This window comes from Primulina tabacum, chromosome 10, assembly GCF_025594145.1.
Source record: "Primulina tabacum isolate GXHZ01 chromosome 10, ASM2559414v2, whole genome shotgun sequence".
In the NCBI taxonomy this organism is placed as follows: Eukaryota; Viridiplantae; Streptophyta; class Magnoliopsida; order Lamiales; family Gesneriaceae; genus Primulina; species Primulina tabacum.
Window position 1 is genome coordinate 28395817 of NC_134559.1, and position 20675 is coordinate 28416491.

The following is a 20675-nucleotide window of genomic DNA, read 5'->3' on the forward strand; positions in this document are numbered from 1 at the left end:
TCGGGCCAGAACGCTTAACTTCATAGTTTTGATTGGGCGAGAGCAGTGCCGCGTGTTGTCCATCGCCGCCCGCTCCACACGTACTCGAGGGATATAATAATAAACATCCCACTCAATGTCGGGTGCGATAATACCAGCACTAATGCACTGGATCCCATCAGAACTCCGAAGTTATGTGTGCTTGGGCGAGAGCAGTACTAGGATGAGTGACCCCCTGGGAAGTCCTCGTGTTGCACCCTTTTTCGTGTTTTTCTATTTTTGATTACTTGTTGACAGACGATTTTCGGCTCAAATCATCTGAATCTCGATCGGGACCAGATAAGACATGTGAAATCAACGTAGCTCGGGCACTGCCGGATTTGGACAAAATTGTAGCCTAATTTGACTGTAAACGGGCAAACGAACGAGAATCATTACTCCGCAATGAGCTAGCGAGATTTTAGCCGAATTTCTTCTCTAAGACCCTCTAATTTGCGATTTTCCGATTCTGTTAAGCTTCCGTTTCCTCGAGAAATCCGCTTTGGAAGTTCGAAATTCGATTCCTGTTCCATTTTATCGTATCTTAGGCATTATAATAGCTTTACATTCGCTATTTTCTTCTACTTATTTTTTTTCTATTTTCTGGGAACATTTAGCGATTTATATTGCCGTGAACCGGTTCTGTGCGGAAGGGTGTGACGCAGATTACTCCGGAGATGGTTAACTCATTAAAATTACTAATGCACCGGATCCCATAGGAACTTCGAAGTTAAGCGTGCTTGGGCGAGAGCAGTACTAGGATGGGTAACCCCCTGGGAAGTCCTCGTATTGCTCCCCTTTTCGTGTTTTTCTATTTTTGTTTACTTGTTGACAGCCGATTTTCGGCTCAAATCATCTGAATCTCGATCGGGACCAGATTAGACATGTGAAATCAACGTAGCTCGGGCACTGTCGGATTTGGAAAAAATTGTAGGCTAATTTGATTGTAAACGGGCAAACGAATGAGACTCATTACTCCGCAATGAGCTGGCGAGATTTTAGCCAAATTACTTCTCTAAGACCCTCTAATTTGCGATTTTTCGCTTCTGTTAAGCTTCCGTTTCCTTGAGAAATCCGCTTAGGAAGTTCGAAATTCGATTCCTGTTCCATTTTATCGTATCTCAGGCATAATAATAGCTTTACATTCGCTATTTCTTCTTCTTATTTTTTTTTCTATTTTCTGGTAACATTTAGCGAATTCTGTTGCCGTGAGCCAGTTCTGTGCTGAAGGGTATGACGCAGATTACTCCGGAGATTGTTAACTCATTAAAAACAATTATTTCGACTGTTTTAGCTATAATTTACATAAAGGGTCGCGACACGATAACTTCCTAGGGAGGTCACCCACCCTAGCTCTTCCATCGCGCCAGAACGCTTAACTTCATCGTTCTGATTGGGCGAGAGCAGTGCCGCATATTGTCCATCGTCGCCCGCTCCACACGTACTCGAGAGATATAAGAATAAAAATCCCGCTCAATGTTGGGTGCGATTATACCAGCACTAATGCACCGGATCCCATCAGAACTCCGAAGTTAAGCGTGCTTGGGCGAGACAGTACTAGGATGGGTGACCCTTTGGGAAGTCCTCGTGTTGCACTCCTTTTCATATTTTTCTATTTTTGATTACTTGTTGACTGACGATTTTCGGCTCAAATCATCTGAATCTTGATCGGGACCAGATAAGACATGTGAAATCAACGTAGCTCGGGCACTGTCGGATTTGGACAAAATTGTAGGCTAATTTGATTGTAAACGGGCAAACGAACGAGACCCATTCCTCCGCAATGAGCTGCCGAGATTTTAGCCGAATTCCTTCTCTAAGACCCTCTAATTTGCGATTTTCCGCTTCTGTTAAGCTTCTGTTTCCTTGAGAAATACGCTTAGGAAGTTCGAAATTTGATTCCTGTTCCATTTTATCGTATCTCAGGCATAATAATAGCTTTACATTCGCTATTTTCTTCTTCTTATTTTTTTCTATTTTCTGGGAACACTTAGCGATTTTTGTTGTCGTGAGCCGGTTCTGTGTGGAAGGGTATGACACAGATTACTCCGAAGACAATTAACTCATTAAAAAAAATTATTTTCGGCTGTTTTATCCATTATTTAAGTAAACGGTCGTGACACGAGGACTTTCCAGGGAGGTCACCCATCCTAGCTCAGCCATCGGGCCAGAACGCTTAACTTCATGGTTTTGATTGGGCGAGAGCAGTGCCGCGTGTTGTCCATCGCCGCCCGCTCCACACGTACTCAAGGGATATAATAATAAACATCCCACTCAATGTCGGGTGCGATAATACCAGCACTAATGCACTGGTTCCCATCAGAACTCCGAAGTTATGTGTGCTTGGGCGAGAGCAGTACTAGGATGAGTGACCCCCTGGGAAGTCCTCTTGTTGCACCCCTTTTCGTGTTTTTCTATTTTTGATTACTTGTTGACAGACGATTTTCGGCTCAAATCATCTGAATATCGATTGGGACCAGATAAGACATTTGAAATCAACGTAGCTCGGGCACTGCCGGATTTGGACAAAATTGTAGCCTAATTTGATTGTAAACGGGCAAATCAACGAGACTCATTTTATCGTATCTTAGGCATTATAATAACTTTACATTCGCTATTTTCTTTTAGTTATTTTTTTCTATTTTCTTGGAACATTTAGCGATTAATATTGCCTTGAGCCGGTTTTGTGCGGAATGGTGTGACGCAAATTACTCTGGAGATGGTTAACTCATTAAAAACAATTATTTCGACTGTTTTAGCCATAATTTACGTAAACGGTCGCGACACGAGGACTTCCCAGGGAGGTCACTCATCCTAGCTCTGCCATCGCGCCAGAACGCTTAACTTCATGGTTCTGATTGGGCTAGAGCAGTGCCGCGTGTTGTCCATCGTCGCCCGCATAACACGTACTCGAGAGATATAAGAATAAACATCCCACTAAATGTCTGGTGCGACCAGCACTAATGCACCGGATCCCATAGGAACTCCGAAGTTAAGCGTGCTTGGGCGAGAGCAGTACTAGGATGGGTGACCCCCTGGGAAGTCCTCGTGTTGCACCCCTTTTCATGTTTTTCTATTTTTGATTACTTGTTGACAGCCGATTTTCAGCTCAAATCATCTGAATCTCGATCGAGACCAGATAAGACATGTGAAATCAACGTAGCTCGGGCACTGCCGGATTTGGACAAAATTGTAGGATAATTTGATTGTAAACGGGCAAACAAACGAGACTCCTTACTCCGCAATGAACTGGCGAGATTTTAGTCGAATTCCTTCTCTAAAACCCTCTAATTTGCGATTTTCCGCTTCTGTTAAGCTTCCGTTTCCTCGACAAATCCGCTTATGAAGTTTGAAATTCGATTCCTGTTCCATTTTATCGTATCTCAGGCATAATAATAGCTTTACATTCGCTATTTTCTTCTTTTTATTTTTTTTCTATTTTCTGGGTACATTAAGCGATTTTTGTTGCCGTGTGCCGGTTCTGTGCGGAAGGGTATGACGCATATTACTCCAAAGACGGTTAACTCATTAAAAACAATTATTTTGACTGTTTTAGCCATAATTTACGTAAACGGTCGCGACACGAGGACTTCCCAGGAAGGTCACCCATCCTAGCTCTGTCATCGCGCCAGAACGCTTAACTTCATGGTTCTGATTGGGCGAGAGCAGTGCCGCGTGTTGTCCATCGTCGCCCGCTCAACACGTACTCGAGAAATATAAGAATAAACATCCCACTCAATGTCTGGTGCGACCAGCACTAATGCACCGGATCCCATAGGAACTCCGAAGTTAAGCGTGCTTAGGCAAGAGCAGTACTAGAATGGGTGACCCCCTGGGAAGTCCTCGTGTTGCACCCCTTTTCATGTTTTTCTATTTTTGATTACTTGTTAACAGCCGATTTTCGGCTCAAATCATCAGAATCTCGATCGGACCAAATAAGACATGTGAAATCAACGTACCTCGGGCACTGCCGGATTTGGACAAAATTGTAGGCTAATTTGATTGTAAACGGGCAAACGAACGAGACTCATTACTCCGCAATGAGCTGGCGAGATTTTAGCCGAATTCCTACTCTAGGACCCTCTATTTTGCGATTTTTCGCTTCTGTTAAGCTTCCGTTTCCTCGAGAAATCCGCTTAGGAAGTTTGACGCAGATTACTCCGGAGACGGTTAACTCATTAAAAACAATTATTTCGACTGTTTTAGCTATAATTTACATAATTTTAGCTATAATTTACATAAAGGGTCGCGACACGAGGACTTCCCAAGGAGGTCACCCACCCTATCTCTTCCATCGCGCCAGAACGCTTAACTTCATCGTTCTGATTGGGCGAGAGCAGTGCCGCGTGTTGTCCATCGTCGCCCGCTCCACACGTACTCGAGAGATATAAGAATAAAAATCTCACTCAATGTTGGGTGCGATTATACCAGCACTAATGCACCGGATCCCATCAGAACTCCGAAGTTAAGCGTGCTTGGGCGAGACAGTACTAGGATGGGTGACCCCTTGGGAAGTCCTCGTGTTGCACTCCTTTTCGTATTTTTCTATTTTTGATTACTTGTTGGTAGACGATTTTCGGCTCAAATCATCTGAATCTTGATCGGGACCAGATAAGACATGTGAAATCAACGTAGCTCAGGCACTGCCAGATTTGGACAAAATTGTAGGCTAATTTGATTGTAAACGGGCAAACCAACGAGACTCATTACTCCGCAATGAGATGACGAGATTTAAGCCGAATTTCTTCTCTAAGACCCTCTAATTTGCGATTTACCGCTTCTGTTAAGCTTTCGTTTCCTCGAGAAATCTGCTTAGGAATTTCGAAATTCGATTTCGGTTCCATTTTATCATATCCCAGGCATAATACTAGCTTTACATTCGCTATTTCCTTCTTCTTATTTTTTTTCTATATTCTGGGAACATTTAGCAATTTTTGTTGTCGTGAGCCGGTTCTGTGTGGAAGGGTATGACGCAGATTACTCCGGAGACGGTTAACTCATTAAAAAAAATTATTTTCGGCTGTTTTATCCATAATTTAAGTAAACGGTCGCGACACGAGGACTTCCCAGGGAGGTCACCCATCCTAGCTCTGCCATCGCGCCAGAACGTTTAACTTCATTGTTTTGATTGTGCGAGAGTAGTGCCGCGTGTTGTCCATCGCCGCCCGCTCCACACGTACTCGAGGGATATAAGAATAAACATCCCACTCAATGTCGGGTGCGATAATACCAGCACTAATGCACCAGATCCCATCAGAACTATGAAGTTATGTGTGCTTGGGCGAGAGCAGTAGTAGGATGAGTGACTCCCTGGGAAGTCCTCGTGTTGCACTTCTTTTCGTGTTTTTCTATTTTAATTACTTGTTGACAGATGATTTTCGGCTCAAATCATCTGAATCTCGATCGGGATCAGATAAAACATGTGAAATCAACGTAGCTCGGGCACTGCCGGATTTGGACAAAATTGTAGCCTAATTTGATTGTAAACGGGCAAACGAACGAGACTCATTACTCCGCAATGAGCTGGCGAGATTTTAGCCGAATTCCTTCTCTAAGACCCTCTAATTTGCGATTTTCCGCTTCTGTCGTTTCATCGAGAAATCCGCTTAGGAAGTTCGATATTCGATTCCGGTTCCATTTTATCGTATCCCAGGCATAATGATAGCTTTACATTCGCAATTTTCTTCTTCTTATTTTTTTTTCTATTTTCTGGGAACATTTAAAGATTTTTATTGTCGTGAGCCGGTTCTGTGCGGAATGGTATGACGACGATTACTCCGGAGACGGTTGACTCATTTAAAACAATTATTTCGGCTGTTTTAGCCATAATTTACGTAAATCGTCTCGACACGAGGACTTCCCAGGGAGGTCACCCATCCAAGCTCTGCCATCGCGCCAGAACGCTTAACTTCATGGTTCTGATTGGGATAGAACAGTGCCGCGTGTTGTCCATCGCCGTCTTCTCCACACGTACACGAGGGATATAAGAATAAACATCTCACTAAATGTCGGGTGCGATCATACCAGCACTAATGCACCGGATCCCATCAGAACTCCGAAGTTAAGCGTGCTTGGGCGAGAGCTGTACCAGGATGGGTGACCTCCTAGGAAGTCCTCGTGTTGCACTCTTTTCGTGTTTTTCTATTTTTGATTACTTGTTGACAGACGATTTTCGGCTCAAATCATATGAATCTCGATCGGGACCAGATAAGACATGTGAAATCAACGTAGCTCGGGCACTGCCGGATTTGGACAAAATTGTAGCCTAATTTGATTGTAAACGGGCAAACGAACAAGACTCATTACTTCGCAATGAGCTGGCGAGATTTTAGGAGAATTCCTTCTCTAAGACCCTCTAATTTGCGATTTTCCGCTTCTGTTAAGCTTCTGTTTCCTTGAGCAATACGCTTAGGAAGTTCGAAATTCGATTCCTGTTCCATTTTATCGTATCTCAGGCATAATAATAGCTTTACATTCGCTATTTTCTTCTTCTTATTTCTTTTCTATTTTCTTGGAACATTTAGCGATTTTTGTTGTCGTGAGCCGGTTCTGTGTGGAAGGGTATGACGCAGATTACTCCGGAGACAATTAACTCATTAAAAAAAATTATTTTCGGCTGTTTTATCCATTATTTAAGTAAACGGTCGTGACACGAGGACTTTCCAGGGAGGTCACCCATCCTAGCTCTGCCATCGGGCCAGAACGCTTAACTTCATGGTTTTGATTGGGCGAGAGCAGTGCCGCGTGTTGTCCATCGCCGCCTGCTCCACACGTACTCGAGGGATATAATAATAAACATCCCACTCAATGTCGGTGCGATAATACCAGCACTAATGCACTGGATCCCATCAGAACTCCGAAGTTATGTGTACTTGGGCGAGAGCATTACTAGGATGAGTGACCCCCTGGGAAGTCCTCGTGTTGCACCCTTTTTCGTATTTTTCTATTTTTGATTACTTGTTGACAGACGATTTTCGGCTCAAATCATCTGAATCTCGATCGGGACCAGATAAGACATGTGAAATCAACGTAGCTCAGGCACTGCCGGATTTGGACAAAATTGTAGCCTAATTTGATTCTAAACGGGCAAACGAACGAGAATCATTACTCCGCAAAGAGCTGACGAGATTTTAGCCGAATTCCTTCTCTAAGACCCTCTAATTTGCGATTTTCCGATTCTGTTAAGCTTCCGTTTCCTTGAGAAATCCGCTTTGGAAGTTCGAAATTCGATTCCTGTTCCATTTTATCGTATCTTAGGCATTATAATAGTTTTACATTCAATATTTTCTTCTACTTATTTTTTTTCTATTTTCTTGGAACATTTAGCGATTTATATTGCCGTGAACTGGTTCTGTGCGGAAGGGTGTGACGCAGATTACTCCGGAGATGGTTAACTCATTAAAATCACTAATGCACCGGATCCCATAGGAACTTCGAAGTTAAGCGTGCTTGGGCGAGAGCAGTACTAGGATGGGTGACCCCCTGGGAAGTCCTCGTATTGCTCCCCTTTTCGTGTTTTTCTATTTTTGATTACTTGTTGACAGCCGATTTTCTGCTGAAATCATCTGAATCTCGATCGGGACCAGATTAGACATGTGAAATCAACGTAGCTCGGGCACTGTCGGATTTGGACAAAATTGTTGGCTAATTTGATTGTAAACTGGCAAACGAACAAGACTCATTACTCCGCAATGAGCTGGCGAGATTTTAGCCGAATTCGTTCTCTAAGACCCTCTAATTTGCGATTTTTCGCTTCTGTTAAGCTTCCGTTTCCTCGAGAAATCCGCTTAGGAAGTTCGAAATTCGATTCCTGTTCCATTTTATCGTATCTCAGGCATAATAATAGCTTTACATTCGCTATTTTCTTCTTCTTATTTTTTTTTCTATTTTCTAGTAACATTTAGCGATTTTTGTTGTCGTGAGCCGGTTCTGTACGGAAGGGTATGACGCAGATTACTCCGGAGACGGTTAACTCATTAAAAACAATTATTTGGACTGTTTTAGCTATAATTTACATAAAGGGTCGGGACACGAGGACTTACCAGGGAGGTCACCCACCCTAGCTCTTCCATCGCGCCAGAACGCTTAACTTCATCGTTCTGATTGGGCGAGAGCAGTGCCGCGTATTGTCCATCGTCGCCCGCTCCACACGTACTCGAGAGATATAAGAATTAAAATCCCGCTCAATGTTGGGTGCGATTATACCAGCACTAATGCACCGGATCCCATCAGAACTCCGAAGTTAAGCGTGCTTGGGCGAGACAGTACTAGGATGGGTGACCCCTTGGGAAGTCCTCGTGTTTCACTCCTTTTTGTATTTTTCTATTTTTGATTACTTGTTGGTAGACGATTTTCGGCTCAAATCATCTGAATCTTGATCGGATTTGGACAAAATTTTAGGCTAATTTGATTGTAAACGGGCAAACGAACGAGACCCATTCCTCCGCATTGAGCTGGCAAGATTTTAACCGAATTCCTTCTCTAAGACCCTCTAATTTGCGATTTTCCGCTTCTGTTAAGCTTCCGTTTCCTTGAGAAATACGCTTAGGAAGTTCGAAATTCGATTCATGTTCCATTTTATCGTATCTCAGGCATAATAATAGCTTTACATTGGCGATTTTCTTCTTCTTATTTTTTTTCTATTTTCTGGTAACATTTAGCGATTTTTGTTGTCGTGAGCCGGTTCTGTGTGGAAGGGTATGACGCAGATTACTCCGGAGACAATTAACTCATTAAAAAAAATTATTTTCGGCTGTTTTATCCATAATTTAAGTAAACGGTCGTGACATGAGGACTTCCCAGGGAGGTCACTTATCCTAGCTCTGCCATTGGGTCAGAACGCTTAACTTCATGGTTTTGATTGGGCGAGAGCAGTGCCGCGTGTTGTCCATCGCCGCCCGCTCCACACGTACTCGAGGGATATAATAATAAACATCCCACTCAATGTTGGGTGCGATAATACCAGCACTAATGCACTGGATCCCATCAGAACTCCGAAGTTATGTGTGCTTGGGCGAGAGCAGTACTAGGATGAGTGACCCCCTGGGAAGTCCTCGTGTTGCAACCCTTTTCTTGTTTTTCTATTTTTGATTATTTGTTGATAGACGATTTTCGGCTCAAATCATCTGAATCTCGATCGGAACCAGATTAGACACGTGAAATCAACGTATAGGCTAATTTGATTGTAAACGGGCAAACGAACGAGACTCATTACTCCGCAATGAGCTGGCGAGATTTTAGCCGAATTCCTTCTCTAAGACCCTCTAATTTGCGATTTTCCGCTTCTGTTAAGCTTCCGTTTCCTCGAGAAATCCGCTTAGGAAGTTCGAAATTCGATTCCTGTTCCATTTTATCGTAACTCAGGCATAATAAAAGCTTTACATTCGCTATTTTCTTCTTCTTATTTTTTTTTTCTATTTTCTGGGATTATTTAGCGATTTTTTTGCCGTGAGCCGGTTCTGTGCGGAAGGGTATGACGCAGATTACTCCGGGGACGGTTAACTCATTAAAAACAATTATTTCGACTGTTTTAGCTATAATTTAAATAAAGGGTCGCGAGACGAGGACTTCCCAGGGAGGTCACCTACCCTAGCTCTTCCATCGCGCCAGAACGCTTAACTTCATCGTTCTGATTAAAAGTTCGAAATTCGATTCCTGTTCCATTTTATCGTATTTCAGGCATAATAATAGCTTTACATTGGCTATTTTCTTCTTCTTATTTTTTTTCTATTTTCTGGGAACATTTAGCGATTTTTGTTGTTGTGAGCCGGTTCTGTGTGGAAGGGTATGACGCAGATTACTCCGGAGACGGTTAACTCATTAAAAAAATTATTTTCAGCTGTTTTATCCATAATTTAAGTAAACGGTCACGACACGAGGACTTCCCAGTGAGGTCACCCATCCTAGCTCTGCCATCGCGCCAGAACGCTTAACTTCATTGTTTTGATTGAGCGAGAGCAGTGCCGCGTGTTGTCCGTCGCAGCCCGCTCCACTCGTACTCGAGGGATATAGGAATAAACATCACACTCAATGTCGGGTGCGATCATACCATCAATAATGCACCCGATCTCATCAGAACTCCGAAGTTATGTGTGCTTGGGCGAGAGCAGTACTAGGATGAGTGACCCCTGGAAAGTCCTCCTGTTGCACCCCTTTTCTTATTTTTCTATTTTTGATTACTTGTTGAAAGACGATTTTCGGCTCAAATCATATGAATCTCGATCGGGACCAGATAAGACATGTGAAATCAACGTAGCTCGGGCACTGCCGGATTTGGACAAAATTGTAGCCTAATTTGATTGTAAACGGGCAAACCAACGAGACTCAATACTCTGCAATGAGCTGGCGAGATTTTAGCCGAATTCCTTCTCTAAGATCCTCTAATTTGCGATTTTCCGTTTCAGTTAAGCTTCTATTTCCTCGAGAAATCCGCTTAGGAAGTTCGAAATTCGATTCCGGTTCCATTTTATCGTATCCCAGGCATAATAATAGCTTTACATTCGCTATTTTCTTCTTCTTATTTTTTTCTATTTTTTGATAACATTTAGCAATTTTTGTTGTCGTGAGCCGGTTCTGTGTGGAAGGGTATGACGCAGATTACTCCGGAGACGGTTAACTCATTAAAAAAATTATTTTCGACTGTTTTATCCATAATTTACGTAAACGGTCGCGACACGAGGACTTCCCAGAGAGGTCACCCATCCTAGCTCTGCCATCGCGCTAGAACGCTTAACTTCATGGTTTTGATTGGGTGAGAGCAGTGCCGTGTGTTGTCCATCGCCGCCCGCACCACACGTACTCGAGCGATATAAAAATAAACATACCACTCAATATCGGGCGAGAGCCGTGCCGCGTGTTGTCCATCGCCGCCCGCTCCACACGTACTCGAGGGATATAAGAATAAACATCACACTCAATGTCGGGTGCGATCATACCAGCATTAAAGCACCGGATCCCATCAGAACTACGAAGTTATGCGTGCTTGGGCGAGAGCAGTACTAGGATGAGTGACCCCCTGGGAAGTCCTCGTGTTGCACCCCTTTTCGTGTTTTTCTATTTTTGATTACTTGTTGACAGAAGATTTTCGGCTCAAATCATTTGAATCTCGATCGGGACCAGATAAGACATGTGAAATCAACGTAGCTCGGGCACTGCCGGATTTGGACAAAATTATAGCCTAATTTGATTGTAAACGGGCAAACCAACGAGACTCCTTCTCCGCAATGAGCTGGCGAGATTTTAGCCGAATTCCTTCTCTAAGACCCTCTAATTTGCGATTTTCCGATTCTGTTAAGCTTCTGTTTCCTCGAGAAATCCGCTTAGGAAGTCCAAAATTCGATTCTGGTTCCATTTTATCGTATACCAGGCATAATTATAGCTTTACATTCGCTATTTTCTAATTCTTATTTTTTTTTCTATTTTCTGGGAACATTTAACGATTTTTGTTGTCGTGAGCCGGTTCTGGGCAGAAGGGTATGACGCAGATTACTCCGGAGATGGTTAACTCATTAAAAACAATTATTTCGACTGTTTTAGCCATAATTTACGTAAACGGTCGCGACACGAGGACTTCCCAGGGAGGTTACCCATTCTAGCTCTGCCATCGCGCCAGAACGCTTAACTTCATGGTTCTCATTGGGCGAGTGCAGTGCCGCGTGTTGTCCATCGCCGCCCGCTCCACACATACTCGAGGGATATAAAAATAAACATCCCACTCAATGTCGGTTGCTAACATACCTGCACTAATGCACCGGATCCCATCAGGACTCCGATGTTAAACATGCTTGGGCGAGAGCAGTACTAGGATGGGTGACCCCCTGGGAATTCCTCGTGTTGCACCCATTTTCATGTTTTTCTATTTTTGATTACTTGTTGACAGACGATTTTCTGCTTAAATCATCTGAATCTCGATCGGGACCAGATAAGACATGTGAAATCAACATAGCTCGGGTACTGCCGGATTTGGACAAAATTGTAGCCTAATTTGATTGTAAACGGGCAAAACAACGAGACTCATTGCTCCGCAATGAGATGGCGAAATTTTAGACGAATTCCTTCTCTAAGACTCTCTTATTTGCGATTTTCCGCTTCTGTTAAGCTTTCTTTTTTTCGAGAAATCCGCTTAGGAACTCCGAAATTCGATTCCGGTTTTATTCTATTGTATCCTAGGCAAAATAATAGCTTTACATTCGCTATTTTCTTATTCTTATTTTTTTTCTATTTTTTGGGAGCATTTAGCGATTTTTGTTGTCGTGAGCCGGTTCTGTGTGGAAGGGTATGACGCAGATTACTCCGGAGACAGTTAACTCATTTAAAACAATTATTTCGGCTGTTTTAGCCATAATTTACGTAAACGGTCGCGACACGAGCACTTCCCAGGGAGGTCACCCATCAACTTCATGGTTTTGATTGGGCGAGAGCAGTGCCGCGTGTTGTTCATCGCCGCCCGCTCCACACGTACTCGAGGGATATAAGAATAAACATCACACTCAATGTCGGGTGCGATCATACCAGCATTAATGCACCGGATCCCATCAGAACTACGAAGTTATGCGTGCTTGGGCGAGAGCAGTTCTAGGATGAGTGACCCCCTGGGAAGTCCTCGTGTTGCACCCCTTTTCGTGTTTTTCTATTTTTGATTACTTGTTGACAGGAGATTTTCGGCTCAAATCATCTCAATCTCGATCGGGACCAGATAAGACATGTGAAATCAACGTAGCTCGGGCACTGCCGGATTTGGACAAAATTTTAGCCTAATTTGATTGTAAACGGGCAAAACAACGAGACTCATTGCTCCGCAATGAGCTGGCGAAATTTTAGAAGAATTCCTTCTATAAGACTCTCTTATTTGAGGTTTTCCGCTTCTGTTAAGCTTTCTTTTTTTCGAGAAATCCGCTTAGAAAGTTCGAAATTCGATTCGGGTTCCATTTTATCGTATACGAGGCATAATTATAGCTTTACTTTCGCTATTTTCTTCTTCTTAATTTTTTCTATTGTTTTGGAACATTTATCGATTTTTGTTGTAGTACGCCGGTTCTGTGCGGAAGGGTATGAAGCAGATTACTCCGGAGACGGTTAACTCATTAAAAATAATAATTTCAACTGTTTTATCCATAATTTACGTAAACGGTCGCGACACGAGGACTTCCCATGGAGGTCACCCATCCTAGCTCTGCCATCGCGCTGGAACGCTTAGCTTCATGGTTCTGATCGGGCGAGAGCAGTGCCGCGTGTTGTCCATCGCCGCCCGCTCCACACATACTCGAAGGATATAAGAATAAACATCCTACTCAATGTTGGGTGCGATCATACCATCACTAATGCTCCGCATCCCCTCAAAACTTCGAAGCTAAGCGTGCTTGGGCGAGAGCAGTACTAGGATGGGTGACCCCCTGGGAAGTCCTTGTGTTGCACTCTTTTTCGTGTTTTTCTATTTTTGATTACTTGTTGTCAGACGATTTTTGGCTCAAATCATCTTAATCTCGATCGTGACCAGATAAGACATGTGAAATCAACGTAGCTCGGGCACTGCCGGATTTGGAAAATATTGTAGGCTAATTTGATTGTAAACGAGCAAACGAACGAGACTTATTACTCCACAACGAGGTGGCGAGATTTTAGCCGAATTCCTTCTCTAAGACCCTCTAATTTGCGATTTTCCGCTTCTGTTAAGCTTCCGTTTCCTCGAGAAATCCGTTTAGGAAGTCTGAAATTCGATTCCGGTTCCATTTTATCGTATCCCAAGCATAATAATATCTTTACATTCGCTATTTTCTTATTCTTATTTTTTTTTCTATTTTCTGGGAACATTTAGCGATTTTTGTTGTGATGAGCCGGTTCTGTGCGGAAGGGTATGACGCAGATTACTCCAGAGACGTTTAACTCAATAAAAACAATTATTTCTATTGTTTTAGCCATAATTTACGTAAATGGTCGCGACACGAGGACTTCCCAGGGAAGTCACTCATCCTAGCTCTACAATCGCGCCAGAACGCTTAACTTCATGGTTCTGTTGGGCGAGAGCAGTGCCGCGTGTTGTCCATCGCTGCCCGCTCCACTCGTACTCGAGGGATATGAGAATAAACATCCTACTCAATGTCGGGTGCGATCATACCAGCACTAATGAACCGGATCACATCAGAACACCCCCTGGGAAGTCCTCGTGTTGCACCCTTTTTCGTGTTTTTCTATTTTTGATTACCTGTTGAATGACGATTTTCTGCTCAAATCATCTGAATCTCGATCGGGTTCAGATAAGACATGTGAAATCAACGTAGCTCGGGCACTGTCGGATTTGGACAAAATTGTAGCCTAATTTGATTGTAAACGGGCAAACGAACAAGACTCATTGCGGACTGGCGAGATTTTAGCCGAATTTCTTCTCTAAGACCCTCTAATTTGCGATTTCCGCTTCTGTTAAGCTTCCGTTTCCTCGAGAAATCAGCATAGGAAGTGCGAAACTCGATTATGGTTCCATTTTATCGTATCTAAGGCATAATAATAGCTTTACATTCGCTATTTTCTTATTCTTAGTTTTTTTATATTTTCTCGAAACATTTATCGATTTTTGTTATCGTGAGCCGGTTCTGTGCAGAAGGGTATGACGCAGATTACTCCGGAGATGGTTAACTCATTAAAAACAATTATTTCGACTGTTTTAGCCATAATTTACGTAAACGGTCGCGACACGAGGACTTCCCAGGGAGGTCACCCATCCTAGCTCTGGCATCGCGCCAGAACGCTTAACTTCACGGTTCTGATTGGGCGAGAGCAGTGCCGCTTGTTGTCCATCGCCGCCCGCTACACACGTACTCGAGGGATATAAGAATAAACAACCCGACCCCCTGGGAAGTCCCTGTGTTGCACCCTTTTTCTTGTTTTTCTATTTTTGATTACTTGTTGACAGACGAACGAACGAGACTCATTCCTCCGCAATGAGCTGGCGAGATTTTAGCCGAATTCCTTCTTTAAGACCCTCTAATTTGCGATTTTCCGCTTCAGTTAAGCTTCCGTTTCCTCGAGAAATCCGTTTAGGAAGTCCGAAATTCGATTCCGGTTATATTTAATCATATCCCAGGCATAATAATAGCTTACATTCGCTATTTTCTTCTTCTTATTTTTTTTTATTTTCTGAGAACATTTAGCGATTTTTGTTGTCGTGAGCCGGTTCTGTGCGGAATATATGACGCAGATTACTCCGGAAATGGTTAACTCATTAAAAAAAATTATTTTTACTGTTTTAGCTATAATTTACGTAAACGTTCGCGACACGAGAACTTTCCAGGGAGGTCACCCATCCTAGCTCTGGCATCGCGCCAGAACGCTTAACTTCATGGTTCTGATTGGGCGAGAGCAGTGCCGCGTGTTGTCCCTCGCCGCCCGCGCCACACGTACTCGAGGGATATAAGAATAAACATCCCACTCAATGTCGGGTGCAATCATACCAGCACTAATGCACCGGATCCTATTAGAACTTCGAAGTTAAGCGTGCTTGGACGAGACCAGTACTAGGATGGGCGACCCTCTGGGAAGTCATCGTGTTGCACCCCTTTTCGTGTTTTTCTATTTTTGATTACTTGTTGACAGACGATTTTCGACTCAAATCATCTGAATCTCGATCGGAACCAGATAAGACATGTGAAATCAACGTAGCTCGGGCACTGCCGGATTTGGACAAAATTGTAGGCTAATTTGATTGTAAACGGGCAAACGAACGAGACTCATTACTCCGCAATGAGCTGGAGAGATTTTAGCCGAATTCCTTCTCTAAGACCCTCTAATTTGCAATTTTCCGCTTCTGTTAAACTTTCATTTCCTCGAGAAATCCGCTTAGAAAGTCCGAAATTCGATTCCGATTCCATTTTATCGTATCTCAGCCATAATAATAGCTTTACATTCGCTATTTTCTTATTCTTATTTTTTTTCTATTTTCTGTGAACATTTAGTGATTTTTGTTGTCGTGAGCCGGTTCTGTGCGGAAGCGTATGACGCAGATTACTCCGGAGATGGTTAACTCACTAAAAAAATTATTTCGACTGTTTTAGCCATAATTTACGTAAACGGTCGCGACACGAGGACTTCCCAGGGAGGTCACCCATCCTAGCTCTGCCATCGCACCAGAACGCTTAACTTCATGGTTCTGATTGGGCGAGTGCAGTGCCGCGTGTTGTCCATCGCCGCCCCCTCCACATATACTCGAGTGATATAAGAATAAACATCCCACTCAATGTCGGTTGCGATCATACCAGCACTAATGCAATGGATCCCATCAGAACTCCGAAGTTAAGCGTGCTTGGACGAGAGTAGTACTAGGATGGGTGACCCCCTCGAAAGTCCTCGTGTTGCACCCCTTTTCGTGTTTTTCTATTTTTGATTACTTGTTGACAGACGATTTTCGGATCTAATCATCTGAATCTCGATCGGAACCAGATAAGACATGTGAAATTAACGTAGCTCGGGCACTGCGGGATTTGGACAAAATTGTAGGCTAGTTTGATTGTAAACGGGCAAACGAACGAGACTCATTCCTACGCAATGAGCTGGCGATATTTTAGCTGAATTCCTTCTCTAAGACCCTCTAATTTCCGATTTTCCGCTTCTGGTAAACTTCCGTTTCCTCGAGAAATCCGATTAGGAAGTCTGAAATTCGATTCCGGTTCCATTTTATCGTATCCAAGGCATAATAATAGCTTTATATTCGCTATTTTCTTATTATTATTTTTTTTTTCTCTTTTCTGGGAACATTTAGCGATTTTTGTTGTCGTGAGCCGGTTCTGTGCGGAAGGGTATGACACTGATTACTCTGTAGATGGTTAACTCATTAAAAAAAATTATTTCTACTGTTTTAGCCATAATTTACGTAAACGGTCGCGACACGAGGACTTCCCAGGGAGGTCACCCATCCTAGCTCTGCATCGCGCCAGAACGCTTAACTTCATGGTTCTGTTGCGTGAGAGCAGTGTCGCGTGTTGTCCATCGCCGCTCGCTCCACAGGTACTCGAGGGATATAAGAATAAACATCCCACTCAATGTCGGGTGCGATCATACCAGCACTAATGCACCGGATCCCATCAGAACTCCGAAGTTAAGCGTGCTTGGGCGATAGCAGTACTAGGATGGGTGACACCCTTGGAAGTCATCGTGTTGCACCCCTTTTCGTGTTTTCTATTTTTGATTACTTGTTGACAAATTATTTTCGGCTCAAATAATCTGAATCACGATCGGGACCAGATAAGACATGTGAAATCAACGTAGCTCGGGCACTGCCGGATTTGGACAAAATTGTAGCCTAATTTGATTGTAAACGGGCAAACGAACGAGACTCATTACTCCGCAATGAGCTGGCGAGATTTTAGCCGAATTTCTTCTTTAAGACCCTCTAATTTGCGATTTTTCACTTCAGTTAAACTTTTGTTTCATCGAGAAATCCGCTTAGAAAGTCCGAAATTCGATTCCGGTTCCATTTTATCGTATCCCAAGCATAATAATAGCTTTACATTCCTTATTTTCTTATTTTTATTTTTTTTGTATTTTCTGAGAACATTTAGCGATTTTTGTTGTCGTGAGCCAGTTCTGTGCGGAAGCGTATGACGCAGATTACTCCGGAGACGGTTATCTCATTAAATACAATTATTTCTACTGTTTTAGCCATAATTTACGTAAACGGTCGCGACACAAGGACTTTCAAAGGAGGTCACCCATCCTAGCTTTGAAATCGCGCCAGAACGCTTAACTTTATGGTTCTGTTGGGCGAGAACAGTGCTGCGTGTTGTCCATCGCCGCCCGCTCCACACATACTCGAGGGATATAAGAATAAACATCCCACTCAATGCCTGGTGCGATCATACCAGCACTAATGCACCAGATCCCATCAGAACATATAAGTTAAGCGTGCTTGGGCGAGAGCAGTTCTAAGATGGGTGACCCCCTGGGAAGTCCTCGGGTTGCACCCCTTTTCGTGTTTTTCTATTTTTGATTACCTGTTGACAGACGATTTTCGGCTCAAATCATCTGAATCTCGATCGGGACCAGATAAGACATGTGAAATCAACGGAGCTCGGGCACTGCCGGATTTGAACAAAATTGTAGCCTAATTTGATTGTAAACGGGCAAACGAACAAGACTCATTGCGGACTGGCGAGATTTTAGCCGAATTTCTTCTCTAAGACCCTCTAATTTGCGATTTCCGTTTCTGTTAAGCTTCCGTTTCCTCGAGAAATCAGCTTAGGAAGTGTGAAACTCGATTATGGTTCCATTTTATCGTATCTCAGGCATAATAATAGCTTTACATTCGCTATTTTATTATTTTTATTTTTTTTTTATTTTCTGTGAACATTTAGCGATTTTTGTTGTCGTGAGCCGGTTCTGTGTGGAAGGGTATGACGCAGATTACTCCGGAGACGGTTAACTCATTTAAAACAATTATTTCGGCTGCTTTAGCCATAATTTACGTAAACGGGCGCGACACGAGCACTTCCCAGGGAGGTCACCCATCAACTTCATGGTTTTGATTGGGCGAGAGCAGTGCCGCGTGTTGTTCATCGCCGCCCGCTCCACACGTACTCGAGGGATATAAGAATAAACATCCCACTCAATGTCGGGTGCGATCATACCAGCATTAATGCACCGGATCCCATCAGAACTCCGAAGTTATGCGTGCTTGGGCGAGAGCAGTACTAGGATGAGTGACCCCCTGGGAAGTCCCCGTGTTGCACCCCTTTTCGTGTTTTTCTATTTTTGATTACTTGTTGACAGGCGATTTTCGGCTCAAATCATCTGAATCTCGATCGGGACCAGATAAGACATGTGAAATCAACGTAGCTCGGGCACTGCCGGATTTGGACAAAATTTTAGCCTAATTTGATTGTAAACGGGCAAAACAACGAGACTCATTGCTCCGCAATGAGCTGGCGAAATTTTAGACGAATTCCTTCTATAAGACTCTCTTATTTGCGGTTTTCCGCTTCTGTTAAGCTTTCTTTTTTTCGAGAAATCCGCTTAGGAAGTTTGAAATTCGATTCGGGTTCCATTTTATCGTATACGAGGCATAATTATAGCTTTACATTCGCTATTTTCTTCTTCTTAGTTTTTTCTATTGTTTTGGAACATTTATCGATTTTTGTTGTAGTACGCTGGTTCTGTGCGGAAGGGTATGAAGCAGATTACTCCGGAGACGGTTAACTCATTAAAAACAATAATTTCGACTGTTTTATCCATAATTTACGAAAACGGTCGCGACACGAGGACTTCCCATGGAGGTCACCCATCCTAGCTCTGCCATTGCGCTGGAACGCTTAACTTCATGGTTCTGATCGGGCGAGAGCAGTGCCGCGTGTTGTCCATCGCCGCTCGCTCCACACGTACTCGAGGGATATAAGAATAAGCATCCCACTCAATGTCGGGTGTGATCATACTAGCACTAATGCACCGGATCCAATAAGAACTTCGAAGTTAAGCGTGTTTGGGCGAGAGCAGTACTAGGATGGGTGACCCCCTGGGAAGTCCTTGTGTTGCACTCTTTTTCGTGTTTTTCTATTTTTGATTACTTGTTGTCAGACGATTTTTGGCTCAAATCATCTGAATCTCGATCGTGACCAGATAAGACATGTGAAATCAACGTAGCTCGGGCACCGCCAGATTTGGAAAATATTGTAGGCTAATTTGATTGTAAACGAGCAAACGAACGAGACTTATTACTCCGCAACGAGGTAGCGAGATTTTAGCCGAATTCCTTCTCTAAGACCCTCTAATTTGCAATTTTCCGCTTCTGTTAAGCTTCCGTTTCCTCGAGAAATCCGTTTAGGAAGTCTGAAATTCGATTCCGGTTCCATTTTATCGTATCCCAAGCATAATAATATCTTTACATTCGCTATTTTCTTATTCTTATTTTTTTTTTATTTTCTGGGAACATTTAGCGATTTTTGTTGTGATGAGCCGGTTCTGTGCGGAAGGGTATGACGCAGATTACTCCAGAGACGGTTAACTCAATAAAAACAATTATTTCTATTGTTTTAGCCATAATTTACGTAAATGGTCGCGACACGAGGACTTCCCAGGGAGGTCACTCATCCTAGCTCTGCAATCGCGCCAGAACGCTTAACTTCATGGTTCTGTTGGGCGAGAGCAGTGCCGCGTGTTGTCCATCGCCGCCCGCTCCACTCGTATTCGAGGGATATGAGAATAAACATCCTACTCAATGTCGGGTGCGATCATACCAGCACTAATGCACCGGATCACATCAGAACACCCCCTGGGAAGTCCTCGTGTTGCACCCTTTTTCGTGTTTTTTTATTTTTGATTACCTGTTGAATGACGATTTTCGGCTCAAATCATCTGAATCTCGATCGGGACCAGATAAGACATTTAAAATAAACGTAGCTCGGGCACTGCCGGATTTGGACAAAATTGTAGCCTAATTTGATTGTAAACGGGCAAACGAACAAGAATCATTGCCGACTGGCGAGATTTTAGCCGAATTTCTTCTCTAAGACCCTCTAATTTGCGATTTCCGCTTCTGTTAAGCTTCCGTTTCCTCGAGAAATCAGCTTAGGAAGTTCGAAATTCGATTCTGGTTCCATTTTATCGTATCTCAGGCATAATAATAGCTTTACATTCGCTATTTTCTTATTCTTATTTTTTTTTATATTTTCTCGAAACAT

At 43.1% G+C, this 20675-nt stretch overlaps 17 non-coding genes and 7 pseudogenes across 17 annotated transcripts; all 24 read left to right on the forward strand.

The window, feature by feature from the left end:
• The first annotated feature begins 120 nt into the window (after positions 1–120).
• Positions 121–239, forward strand: LOC142517188 (5S ribosomal RNA). Its single transcript, XR_012812948.1, has one exon. It is a non-coding gene; the product is annotated as a 5S ribosomal RNA (ribosomal RNA).
• A 455-nt stretch (positions 240–694) lies between these two features.
• On the forward strand, positions 695–816 carry LOC142512911 (5S ribosomal RNA; annotated as a pseudogene).
• A 683-nt stretch (positions 817–1499) lies between these two features.
• LOC142513815 (5S ribosomal RNA) lies at positions 1500–1617 on the forward strand. Its single transcript, XR_012809742.1, has one exon. It is a non-coding gene; the product is annotated as a 5S ribosomal RNA (ribosomal RNA).
• A 683-nt stretch (positions 1618–2300) lies between these two features.
• LOC142510362 (5S ribosomal RNA) lies at positions 2301–2419 on the forward strand. Its single transcript, XR_012808478.1, has one exon. It is a non-coding gene; the product is annotated as a 5S ribosomal RNA (ribosomal RNA).
• A 545-nt stretch (positions 2420–2964) lies between these two features.
• On the forward strand, positions 2965–3078 carry LOC142508563 (5S ribosomal RNA). The gene has a single exon (XR_012806770.1). It is a non-coding gene; the product is annotated as a 5S ribosomal RNA (ribosomal RNA).
• A 683-nt stretch (positions 3079–3761) lies between these two features.
• LOC142511480 (5S ribosomal RNA) lies at positions 3762–3875 on the forward strand (annotated as a pseudogene).
• A 557-nt stretch (positions 3876–4432) lies between these two features.
• On the forward strand, positions 4433–4550 carry LOC142513460 (5S ribosomal RNA). Its single transcript, XR_012809406.1, has one exon. It is a non-coding gene; the product is annotated as a 5S ribosomal RNA (ribosomal RNA).
• Positions 4551–5234: 684 nt separating this feature from the next.
• On the forward strand, positions 5235–5353 carry LOC142511376 (5S ribosomal RNA; annotated as a pseudogene).
• A 675-nt stretch (positions 5354–6028) lies between these two features.
• Positions 6029–6147, forward strand: LOC142512921 (5S ribosomal RNA). The gene has a single exon (XR_012808896.1). It is a non-coding gene; the product is annotated as a 5S ribosomal RNA (ribosomal RNA).
• A 682-nt stretch (positions 6148–6829) lies between these two features.
• LOC142511014 (5S ribosomal RNA) lies at positions 6830–6948 on the forward strand (annotated as a pseudogene).
• A 455-nt stretch (positions 6949–7403) lies between these two features.
• Positions 7404–7525, forward strand: LOC142512835 (5S ribosomal RNA; annotated as a pseudogene).
• A 684-nt stretch (positions 7526–8209) lies between these two features.
• On the forward strand, positions 8210–8327 carry LOC142515562 (5S ribosomal RNA). Its single transcript, XR_012811400.1, has one exon. It is a non-coding gene; the product is annotated as a 5S ribosomal RNA (ribosomal RNA).
• Positions 8328–8966: 639 nt separating this feature from the next.
• On the forward strand, positions 8967–9085 carry LOC142507058 (5S ribosomal RNA). Its single transcript, XR_012805324.1, has one exon. It is a non-coding gene; the product is annotated as a 5S ribosomal RNA (ribosomal RNA).
• Positions 9086–10052: 967 nt separating this feature from the next.
• LOC142512664 (5S ribosomal RNA) lies at positions 10053–10170 on the forward strand (annotated as a pseudogene).
• Positions 10171–10938: 768 nt separating this feature from the next.
• LOC142517535 (5S ribosomal RNA) lies at positions 10939–11057 on the forward strand. The gene has a single exon (XR_012813277.1). It is a non-coding gene; the product is annotated as a 5S ribosomal RNA (ribosomal RNA).
• Positions 11058–11740: 683 nt separating this feature from the next.
• LOC142509101 (5S ribosomal RNA) lies at positions 11741–11859 on the forward strand. Its single transcript, XR_012807289.1, has one exon. It is a non-coding gene; the product is annotated as a 5S ribosomal RNA (ribosomal RNA).
• Positions 11860–12514: 655 nt separating this feature from the next.
• On the forward strand, positions 12515–12633 carry LOC142508760 (5S ribosomal RNA). The gene has a single exon (XR_012806963.1). It is a non-coding gene; the product is annotated as a 5S ribosomal RNA (ribosomal RNA).
• A 682-nt stretch (positions 12634–13315) lies between these two features.
• Positions 13316–13434, forward strand: LOC142510382 (5S ribosomal RNA). The gene has a single exon (XR_012808497.1). It is a non-coding gene; the product is annotated as a 5S ribosomal RNA (ribosomal RNA).
• A 2013-nt stretch (positions 13435–15447) lies between these two features.
• Positions 15448–15566, forward strand: LOC142507928 (5S ribosomal RNA). The gene has a single exon (XR_012806165.1). It is a non-coding gene; the product is annotated as a 5S ribosomal RNA (ribosomal RNA).
• Positions 15567–16248: 682 nt separating this feature from the next.
• On the forward strand, positions 16249–16367 carry LOC142517191 (5S ribosomal RNA). Its single transcript, XR_012812951.1, has one exon. It is a non-coding gene; the product is annotated as a 5S ribosomal RNA (ribosomal RNA).
• Positions 16368–17050: 683 nt separating this feature from the next.
• LOC142515043 (5S ribosomal RNA) lies at positions 17051–17169 on the forward strand. The gene has a single exon (XR_012810908.1). It is a non-coding gene; the product is annotated as a 5S ribosomal RNA (ribosomal RNA).
• Positions 17170–17850: 681 nt separating this feature from the next.
• On the forward strand, positions 17851–17969 carry LOC142511183 (5S ribosomal RNA; annotated as a pseudogene).
• A 646-nt stretch (positions 17970–18615) lies between these two features.
• Positions 18616–18734, forward strand: LOC142515381 (5S ribosomal RNA). The gene has a single exon (XR_012811229.1). It is a non-coding gene; the product is annotated as a 5S ribosomal RNA (ribosomal RNA).
• A 682-nt stretch (positions 18735–19416) lies between these two features.
• On the forward strand, positions 19417–19535 carry LOC142507599 (5S ribosomal RNA). Its single transcript, XR_012805852.1, has one exon. It is a non-coding gene; the product is annotated as a 5S ribosomal RNA (ribosomal RNA).
• Positions 19536–20675: the final 1140 nt, after the last annotated feature.